Genomic DNA, 10,078 nt, shown 5'->3' with positions numbered 1-10,078 from the left:
CAATTTACGGCATGTTTTAGTGACCACCATACAACACAATTCTCATAACTTCATATGCATTAATGATACACATATATGAATAGATAAATGACTTTCAGCAGATCATAACCTTTCCCCCGATACCTTACAAGGCATGCTTTATATGTAAGATCACGATTATATGAAAATGAGGAATATGGGGGTTACAGTATGCTCCCCCAAGGTATAGAGTGTCACACCCTCTCCCCTTGTGGGGTCTCAGAGCTTGGGCTGAAGCCCAAGCCCAAATGTCTACACTGCAGTTTTATAGCCCTGAAGCCTATGAGCCCAAGTTAGCTGACTCATTCCAGCCATGGATATTTTATTGCAGTGTAGACATACCCAATATGGTTAAAAAGCACAGTATAGATGAGAAGGCATGGCTTGGGCAAATAGAGAAAAGGCGCGTAGGGTAAGTACTCAGGTACATACCCATACCCTTCAGGTGTGTCTGTACTCTACTTGCCTAAGCCATGCCTCACCATCTACACTGCTACTTAAACCTCTGCTAGGAGGCTACCTGAGTATAAACTGTACGCACTGCCAAAAGAAGTGAGCTGTGTAGACATAGTCTGAGTACGTACCTAGGCTCCCCTGTGGATTTGTACTTGGGCAAGTGATCCCTGCTGAAGCCCATGGTGTCACGTCTACACTACTATTGTTACCCATGACAGCTAGATTAAAGCTTGCATGGCTATGCCTAACCATGCTACAATCACACCGTTTAGATGTACCTTAAGTGTGATTAGAGACTCTACTAGCTGTGAGGTATCAGGTTCCTGTTCCACCTTTTTTTTGCTATCTCTTTTGAGCATGACATTGAGTTTTCCTCTCTTCTTTTGGCTCCTTAGGCAATGCTATGGTCAGGAGGGATGTCTCAGATGGTGCAGTGGATATGGCAAGAATGTCTCCTTTGAGACAGTGTTCTGGAGTCATGGGCCTACTGTTAAGAAGCAGCTGCCTCTTGCTCTCTTGTGTTTGGGTTTTGATAAGCATAATGCACTGGATGACTGTGGTGCTTTGCACAGTTCCAGAAGGAGAGATGGTCTGGGAGGCAATATGGGCCCAGCATATTGAGGGCTTTGTGATAACCATCTACAGTTATTTCTAGGCATGTAAATGCCAAGGAGAGAAGGGGGTTCGGTAGGGCCGTGCAAAAGGGGTATGATTAGGAGTAAAGAAGTGAAATTAAGGAAAAGGGACAATATAAATGAGTAAAAGGAAGTATACAGCACCTATATCACAGTGATAGATAAATAGATTAGATAATTTGGTAAAAATGAAAAATCCATTAGATCCAACAGAAGTGGTATAAGACCCATTGCCTGAATCATTTAAAACTAAAATCAAGTCAATATCCTGGCAAATAGACTGTTGGGAACAATCCTGCCCTGGGGAGTAAGGAGAGAGGTGGGTAAGGTGTAACTTAATACTAGGGTTTTTTTCCTTCCCATTTATAAGAGCCTATGAAATGCACAGGCCTCAGGGATGATCTACTCAGACTGGTGATTTGAGCTGAGCCCCAGTGCACTCATCACACTTTGCAATGGACTGGCATCCTAAAAGAGAAGAACAGCTTCTTCAGGGATGCTGCCATGGGTCTAAGGTGACCAGATGTCCTGATTTTATAGGGACAGTCCCGATTTTTGGGTCTTTTTCTTATATAGGCTCCCATTACCCCCCACCCCCTGTCCCAATTTTTCACATTTGCAGTCTGGTCACCCTACACGGGTATAACCAACACATAAGAGTATGGATTTAATGCCTGCTGCTCAGACTCAGAACTGTGTAATGTATTCAGATAGAAGGGTTTATCTCATTGCTGCACGTCATGGAAGCAGGGAAGGAACCACACCAAAGGTCAGTCCTTTCTTCCAATATAATTAAGATCCAGCCAACATTGTTGTATTTTTCTAGCAGCAAAAACTTAAACCATTGATGTTTGGTGAACAATTTGTGCCTGATTTAATGCATAACCTATAATTCTTGGTGTACACATCAAGGGGATTATAGTTTTATCTGGGAAAGCAGTGGTACAAAGGGCCAATTTCCTGAGGTGATGCAATCAAATTATAAGCTCTGTGGAGGCTTCATGTGACAGACTAATGCTGTTATTGGCCAATGATGCACATATATAGACGTGCACCAGGGGATTCCTCTGAGCTCTAAGGTGAAATCTTCCTCCGTTCATCTGCAAGAGATTCAAGATGCTGCTTGTGTCCACTTTGTTGGTCCTGGCTGCAGGTAAGTCTGTAGAACTGTAATGCTCTGGTTGATTCTCAAAGTGAATGTTAGGATCTGTATTAGCTGCTGGATTGTGAGCTCTGGGGAGTGAAGTCCTCTCTTTGCATAAAAAGTGCATGACTTGGACAGTTGCAATGCAAGTCTTCCCACTTCAGTGTGCTCTGCTCTACCCTGGACAGACCATTTCCAGGAGTGAGAAGGGAATTTAGTGCATCTGCTGGGCTTGGAGGGTTTGTGACATGTGCACTTATCCATTAGGAAATGGACTGAGACCACCAAACTTAGTTCACTCTAGCCAAGGAGAAGAAATAACTTTCAATCATTACTGATATAGGACACGATTGGAACAGGTGCTGTAGAGCTGGTAGGCACAAAACTTAACAGAATTGTTAAATAAATATAAGAATAACTGCTTATGTATTTTAAAAGGCTCTGATTCAGAGGCACACAATGGGCAAAGCTCACCCCTATTGTATAACCAGTGAGGTCTATATAAATGCGTCAGGGATGAGTTTGACTCAATAACTGTACCAGACACCCATTAGAATACACTGCAGCATACCACTGATGGTACTGTAGGGTATGTGTAGCTACACGTTGCACTGTAAAGCTGTGTGTACCTACACACAGCAGTGAAAGGCTCTGGCAGTGGGGAGGCAAGGAGGAAAGGCTCCAGCAATCTGTAACTGCAGCAGCCTTACCTGCTGCCTCCCACTGCCAGAGTTGTTCTCTGTTGCCAGAATCTTTCACTGTGTCAGGGAAAGGCCCAGCAATGGGGAGGCAGCGGGATACTACACTGCTAAAGATAGATAGCAGTGTAGATGGGGTATGTAGAGAGCCATGTAGGGTACATACCCTAATGTGTGTCTTTACTCTCCTAAGCAGTGCCTCACTGTCTACACTGCTATTTCTATCCATGCTGGGGGGAGAGGCATGTATGCAGTGTATGTACTTCACATGCTGCCATGAGCAGTGTAGACATACCCTCCCTTAGTCATTCAGCTCTCTGCATGATGTCAGTGATACTCATCAGCCCTTCTGTGGCACTGTTTGGGAAGGGAGACTTCAGCCCCTTCTGTGTCTGAGCCCTTATACCCAAGCATTACTACCCCAGCTCTGGCTCTCATTTGTCCAAGTTCAGTGTTTCTCTGTCCTCTCTTTCTCTTTTTAAGGTACTTTTCTGTCCTCCATTAACATAATGTCGGAACACCTCACAGTCTTTAATATATCTCTTCTTACAACACCCCCGTGTGGAAGGAAAGTGCTATTACTCATGTTTTGTAGGGATGCTGAGGCACAGAGAGGCTAAGGCCCAGACCCACAAAGGTACATAGGCCACTAAACCCTGGACTTAGGCACCTAAGTCCCAGTTTAGGCTCTGCTGTGATCCTCAAAACCTCGGCTCAACTGCCGCCAAATTCTGTAGGTGTCTGAACTTTCAATTGTAAAAGTTCCCTAGGTGTCTAAGTTCCTGCCTCTAGGCATGCGCACTGCTGCTTCACTCTGGGTGTCTTGACCCATCTCCTACCTAAGCCCTAGAGTGATCCTTCAACCAGGGGAAGACACGTGGAGGAATCTTTCTCACCCGTGAGACCCAATCCAGTAGGTATGCTCAGAGGCTGCCTACTGGATCAAATCCCATTCAAAATCTGACCAGAGGAAGTGATGGTGGGGCCCACCTTTTAGTTTTTAGCCCACCTCCCAGATGGGTATCTTAGCTACTAGTGCTTTCTGGTAGCACTGTGGACATATCACCTGCTCTAGACTCTGGAGACCTAGGTTCCGGTCCTTACACAACAGCAGTTATAATTAAACACACCTGTTCTATAACTAGGGAAAATAGCAGTAGGCCCTAAGCTAATGAAATACTGAAAGATTGCCTACAAACTCCTCTAGCAGAAAAAATTCTTTCTTAGTGCCATAAATTGTACCTTGCTCACTTCCCACTCAGAATACCTTAGTGCCATGTCCCTGATTCATCTTTCACTTCAAATTAGGAGTAGCTCCATTGAAGTCAATGAAGTTACATTAGTGTCAAACCACTAGGAGAGTTGACTCAAGCCCAGCTGCTAAGGACAAATCCCCTCCCTTTTAAAATTAGCTCCTGCTGTGCACCAGACATATAACATTGGGCAAGTTCCTCTGAGCACCAATTTCAAAGCATTCCTTTAAGACACCAGTGCCCTCTAAAGCTCCCCAGTCACCATGTTCAAGGCTTATAGAAGCTGATCCTGTGCTGACAGGCAATCAGGAAGTGTTACAAGCCAATTGTGAGATTTATTCAGAACACAGATCAGAACCAGAAAATAGTGAGATAAAAAATAGGAGACACAATTCAAAAACACTACGAGATGGTCAAAGTTCATTGTTTGCAGCACACTTGCCACATCTTGTAATTTATCACAGTTTGCCATAAGTGCTGAGGTGGATAATTTATAATTACACATGCTAATAATAACAGTTCTGCTCATCTTTCTCACACAAGTAACCTTGATGAAATCAATGGGACTGCTTGTGTGAATAGAGTATGGCTCCAAAGTACTAATCTACACTTCTATAGCCCCTTTCACCCTAGATGTCACAGCACTTTACAAACATGAATTCAATCAAAGCCTCCTAACATCCCTAATTTAGGCAGATAAGGAAGGAAGTCACCCTCTGATAAAATGTAGCCCCCTCTGGGTAGAACTGCAATGACTGGAAGAGAGAAAATGAAGAAGAATTCTATGTCTGAATGACACTGTAGGAGGAACTTGTTTTGGTAGAACCTAATGATGTTTATTTGCATTTGTCTAGGACACCCTACTCTTGAGAATATTGCTATTGAATTCTATATGACCACAGTGGGATAAGTCCTGAGTTTTATATCTCATCTGAAAACATAGAATCATAGAATTATTATGGCGTCACTTTGGTATTGGTTCAGTACTGGCTCAGAGGGAGGCGTAGCCCTTATTTCATTCACTCACACCACTCCCTTCAGCACAGCAGCTCCTAGCACCACACTGGGACTTAGGGATCAGTAGGGGAAAGAGCCCCTTTTACTGAATCACTGCAGCAACTCAGTTTTTCTGACCTCGCCTGACTTTGGTGTGATTTGTGATTTTAAGTTACGGGAAGTCAGATCTCATGGTTCTGAATATATACTGATCACATACAGGGATCAGAAAGAAATCCCAGCCCATACCCGATCCTGACATGTGTGGCACTGCACAAAGGGCCATAGATATATGGTGTGGGTGGAAATTTACTTTCCTCTCAAGCAATAAATATTGAATATTGGCAGAGATAAGGTAGAAGACTAGGCAGATCCTAGTAAAGGAAATAAACTCCAAGAAGAATTATTTAAATCTTTTAGGAAACCTCTGTCTGTAGAGTCATGATACATAGAAAGCCAGTGCCTATATCTCCTGTTCCCTTATGGGTTGGATTTTTGCTGCCCTGCATTCTTTTCTCTGTTTTCTGCATTATTTTACATTCAGTGATACCTGAGAACTGGCCATTGTAAGGGTGTGGGAAGAGGGTCAGGTGGGGGGCTCTAGGCCAAGGATCTGGGATGGACTGCAGCATTGAGGAGCCGGAATGGAGAGGAGCAATTTAAGCTCTTCTTTGATTTTGAAAGCCCTCCCAACCTTCCCAGACAACCTACCTCCCAGCTGCTGCTCCTGATTTGATCTCTGGACGTGCGTTCCCAAGCAACTTGGCAATTTGCTGCTGTTCCTAATTTGATTTTTGGATTGGGAACTCTCAACAGGGACTGTGGAGGTGGGTTGTGTAGGAAGCACCAGTCAGGAAGGTATCCAGTGTGGAGTGTATCAGAAAGCAGGTGGGTGGCTGTGAGCCCGTCCAGAGAGAGGTAAGATCAACATTAGACAGAGCACTGGAGTATTTGCAAGAGACCTGAGGGACTGAGGATGGAAAATCTCATTTTTAGTGATTCAGCATGATGTGTCAGTGCTCTAAGGGGTACCAATAAAACAAAACCAAAAATAGAGAAAGCATTACATAGTGTGGGAGGTGGGGGGTTAAAGGTTTATGAAAACCTATGTAGCTTTTATGCAAACCAAATACAAAAGCATGCTGTTAGAGGCAGGAAAATTGTGGCTATGTTTTGTAATGGCCAGAAGATGGCAGGAAAGAATGAGGAATGAGAAAAAGGCAGCAAAGATACTGGGACTTTGCTAGCTTCTCTCAGGATACTCTCCCACTGTCTAGTTTGAAATAGAGAGACAAGGTGGCTGAGGTAATATCTTCAAAAGAGCTCTGTGGAGCTCAAAAGCTTTTCTCTCTCCAACAGAAGTTGATCCAATAAAAGATATTGTCTCTCTAAAATCCTAGGACCAACATGGCTAGAACAACACTGCACATAACTAGTTTGACATAATCCAGTGAAACCTCATTCCTGCATTTATCACAGGGTTATTTTTCTCAGCTCTCATGCTCTTTTTCCCTAGGTATCCAGTCTTTGGATGCTGTGGTAACAACAGCAGATCCACGTGGTGAGTTCCACTTTATTAGCTTATCTCAATAGACAACATTTCATACTGAAGTGTCTGAAAGCACAGCTTACGCTTCATATATAGAGGGATCACCCTTGAGCTGCGGATCCTGGCAACTGCTAAATAGGACCCAGCCTTAGGGCAGGACTTGAAGGAGCCCACATCCAGTTGACAGGCAGAATGCAGTTATTCACATCGGAGTTAGGCCAGAGTTAACAAATCTGCTCTAACAAAAACTATCCTGGGATCCTGAATAATAAAACCGGTCAGAGCCTTGGTTATGTATGTCATCCAAGATGATGTCTTCTGTAGTGCAGCATTCTGTAGGGTCACAGTGTCTGTAGTGAACAAAGTGTTCTGTCTTCTGTTCTCTATGGGTTCTTATACCATGGTCATCACCATAGTATCTGAGTGCCTTCCAGCAGTGCATTGAGCAATACAAGACCATCTGTCATGCATAGAAGAATAGAAAAGTGCGTTCTGCTTAGTCACCCACAGCACTCCCTGCAGCCCAGCATTCAGTTGGAGGATTCCCCTAAGTACAAGAACAGCTTCAAAATATTCCCTTGACAATTTTTAATGGAAAATTATTTTTCAATAAAGTGGAAATTAAAAAAAAAATGTTTTCTTCAAAATCTGGAAAAAAATGTGGGTTTTTTTTAGCAGGGGGGAGGCATATGTTCCTGGCAAAAATTAAAAAAAAATTCCAACAACATTTAAAAAATAATAATTTAAATATTTCTCAGGAAAAAATCACTCCATGATCAATACTGACTCAGAAGAAAAAGAACCCCCTAGATGAGTCATTAGCACCACTTCCTGAAGAACCCTGGGTTCTTTTTGGAGGTCTCATATACAAACACTGTCCCTGCTGAGCTTGCGGGATCTTACCTAAAAGGGCTTAGATTACATAAAACTATCTGCCATTAATTTAATGTCTTCTGCTTGATTCCCTAGAGCTATCTGCTATCCTTGGTGACACTTTAGCAACACCCACTGGTGAGTCCCCCATTACTTGAATGTCTCCTTGAAATTTACTGTTCTCATTGTGCAATTTATTTACCTTGTCACCATAAACAGTCATTTTCTTGCACCTATGAGGAACAGCCTAAAATTATAGAGCTTGGAGCCGAGGAACAGCTGTACAAACAAGGGCCCTGAGAATTCATACACCTGGGTTTTCCACTCATCTGCAGGTTCAGTTTTACACACGGATTTATGGTGACCCTGCGTTTTCTACAGAATTTAACCCCTCCCCCCATGGTATTTGCTAGACTTTCTATTTGAGAAGAAATCTTCTGACTATGAATCAAGGAAGTACTGTCTGCTTCAGCCTGCAGAGAAACCAGCAACAGCGCAAGCGAGGCATGAACAGTTCTCTTTCCCTCTCTGGGGTTTTGACTGATGCATAGTGATAGCAATTTTAAGCATTGTTATTTATTTCCCTGCTGAAGTTCATCTCTGAAACAGCCAATTAATGTGCTTATCCAGTGTGGATGTTCCACCCATTTGAAAATATGTCAGTTTGCTTGCTTTAAAGATTGGAATAACTGACTATCCTGTAAGATTTTATTGTCCTGCCTCAGCACTGGACTCCTCTCCCCACACTGCACCAGAGCAGGGTGACCAACATTCCAGTTGAACAAGATGGTTCAGGGGAATGTGCCTGTGTCATGAGAAATTATGTTGAAACACAGGTTTTGTTAGGGTTGCCATCCTCCAGGATTGCCCTGGAGTCTCCAGGAATTAAAGATTAATCTCCTGACCTCCTGAGGTCCCTTCCAACCCTGATATTCTATGATGCTATGATTATGTCATGTGATGAAACCTCCAGGAATACACCCAACCAAAATTGGCAACCCTAGGTTTTGTCCCAGTTTCAACATAAACACCTAGCTGTCTGCCTGACCACCTTCTCTCTACCCCTCACCTCCTGGCTGTTCCTGCTACCATGCCCCATCTCCTCCACTTGGCAACAGTTCAGGTCTCAGATGTCTTTGTGTTGGGCCCCAATGCTTCTAACTTCCGGGTGTTGCACATAGAGGCAGCTAAGCCCATAGTGCCTCAGACTGAGCAGATTCTGGAGTTGAAGAGAGGTGGCTAGAAAACCACTATGGGTGTAGTGAGGAGTTTGGAAGGAAAGGAATAAACTCCCATTACCCACTCTGGCAAGGTGCCACCAGTTGGAACCACTTGGCTGGCTTCCAAACCGTTCCACATCGTAGGACAAGCATCTTGTCTACTCAAACACTGCTGGCCCATCTCAACATGCACAGCTTCCAAAACACTCCCATGAGCCCCCACTGGCAAAACTCCCACACATATCACCCAACCTCCCTGCCAGAATCTTCCCTTGATGGAAAGCTGGAGGACTTTGGAGTTAGTCCCTTAACCTGGGTTGCTCTGCTGTAGAGTTTACTTGAGAGCAACATGATGAGCTTCCTCCAAAGCAAGACCTGATCACACTGTTACTGCAGTGCTCCTAGCCCTGTTCACCTGGGAAGTGAGAGAGCAGGTGTGCATTGAGGGACATGATGACTATCTGTCGTGTGTAGAGGAATGGAAGAGTTCACGCTGCTTAGTAACCCACACCAATCAATCCCTGCAGCACAGCATTCCATACAGTAAAAATAGCTTGAAAAATATTCCCTTGATTTTTTTCCCTTTAGATGGAAAATGGCTTTTCAAAAAAATTGATTTTTTGTGTGGGAAAAAAATCACTTTTCTTCAAACTCAGGGGGACGGGGAATCCATTTTCAGAGGTGGGGCAATATTCCTGGCAAAAATTCAACAAGAATGAAAAAAAAATAATTTAAATATTTATCAGGAAAAAAAATCATTGCAAGATCTGGTCTGTTCAATACTGACTCAGAAGAAAGAGTACCTTCTAATTGCATCATTAGCATCACTTCCTGAAGAACCATGGATTCTTCTTGGAGGTCTGCCATCTAAACACTGACCAGGCTTGTCCCCGTTGAGCTTGAGGAATCTCACATGAGCTCAACCCTAAAAGGGCATAGATTCCATAAAATCACTGAGGTTAATTTAATGTTTTCTGCTTGATTCCCTAGAGCTATCCGCAATCCCTGATGACATTTTAGCCACTCCCACTGGTGAGTCCCCTATAACTTGAGTTTCTCCTTAAAATTTACTTTCATTGTGCAATTTATTTAACTTTTCACCACAAACAGCCATTTTCTTGCACCTTTGAGGAACAGCCTAACATCATAGAACATGAAGCGAACAAAAAGTCCTACAACCAGGGGCCCTGGGAATCCATGCACCTGGATTTTCTGCTCATCTGGAGGTTCAGTTTT

General features: G+C 43.5%; 1 long non-coding RNA gene across 1 annotated transcript; it reads left to right on the top strand.

The window, feature by feature from the left end:
* The first annotated feature begins 2,166 nt into the window (after window positions 1–2,166).
* On the top strand, window positions 2,167–7,755 carry LOC120403119. Its single transcript, XR_005597479.1, has 3 exons — window positions 2,167–2,262; window positions 6,717–6,761; window positions 7,719–7,755. It is a non-coding gene; the product is annotated as an uncharacterized LOC120403119 (long non-coding RNA).
* The last annotated feature ends 2,323 nt before the right edge of the window (window positions 7,756–10,078 follow it).

This window comes from Mauremys reevesii, linkage group 1 (assembly GCF_016161935.1).
Source record: "Mauremys reevesii isolate NIE-2019 linkage group 1, ASM1616193v1, whole genome shotgun sequence".
NCBI classification, from domain to species: domain Eukaryota; kingdom Metazoa; phylum Chordata; order Testudines; family Geoemydidae; genus Mauremys; species Mauremys reevesii.
Note: the sequence above shows the minus strand (reverse complement) of the source record. Positions and strands in the feature narration are given on the sequence as shown.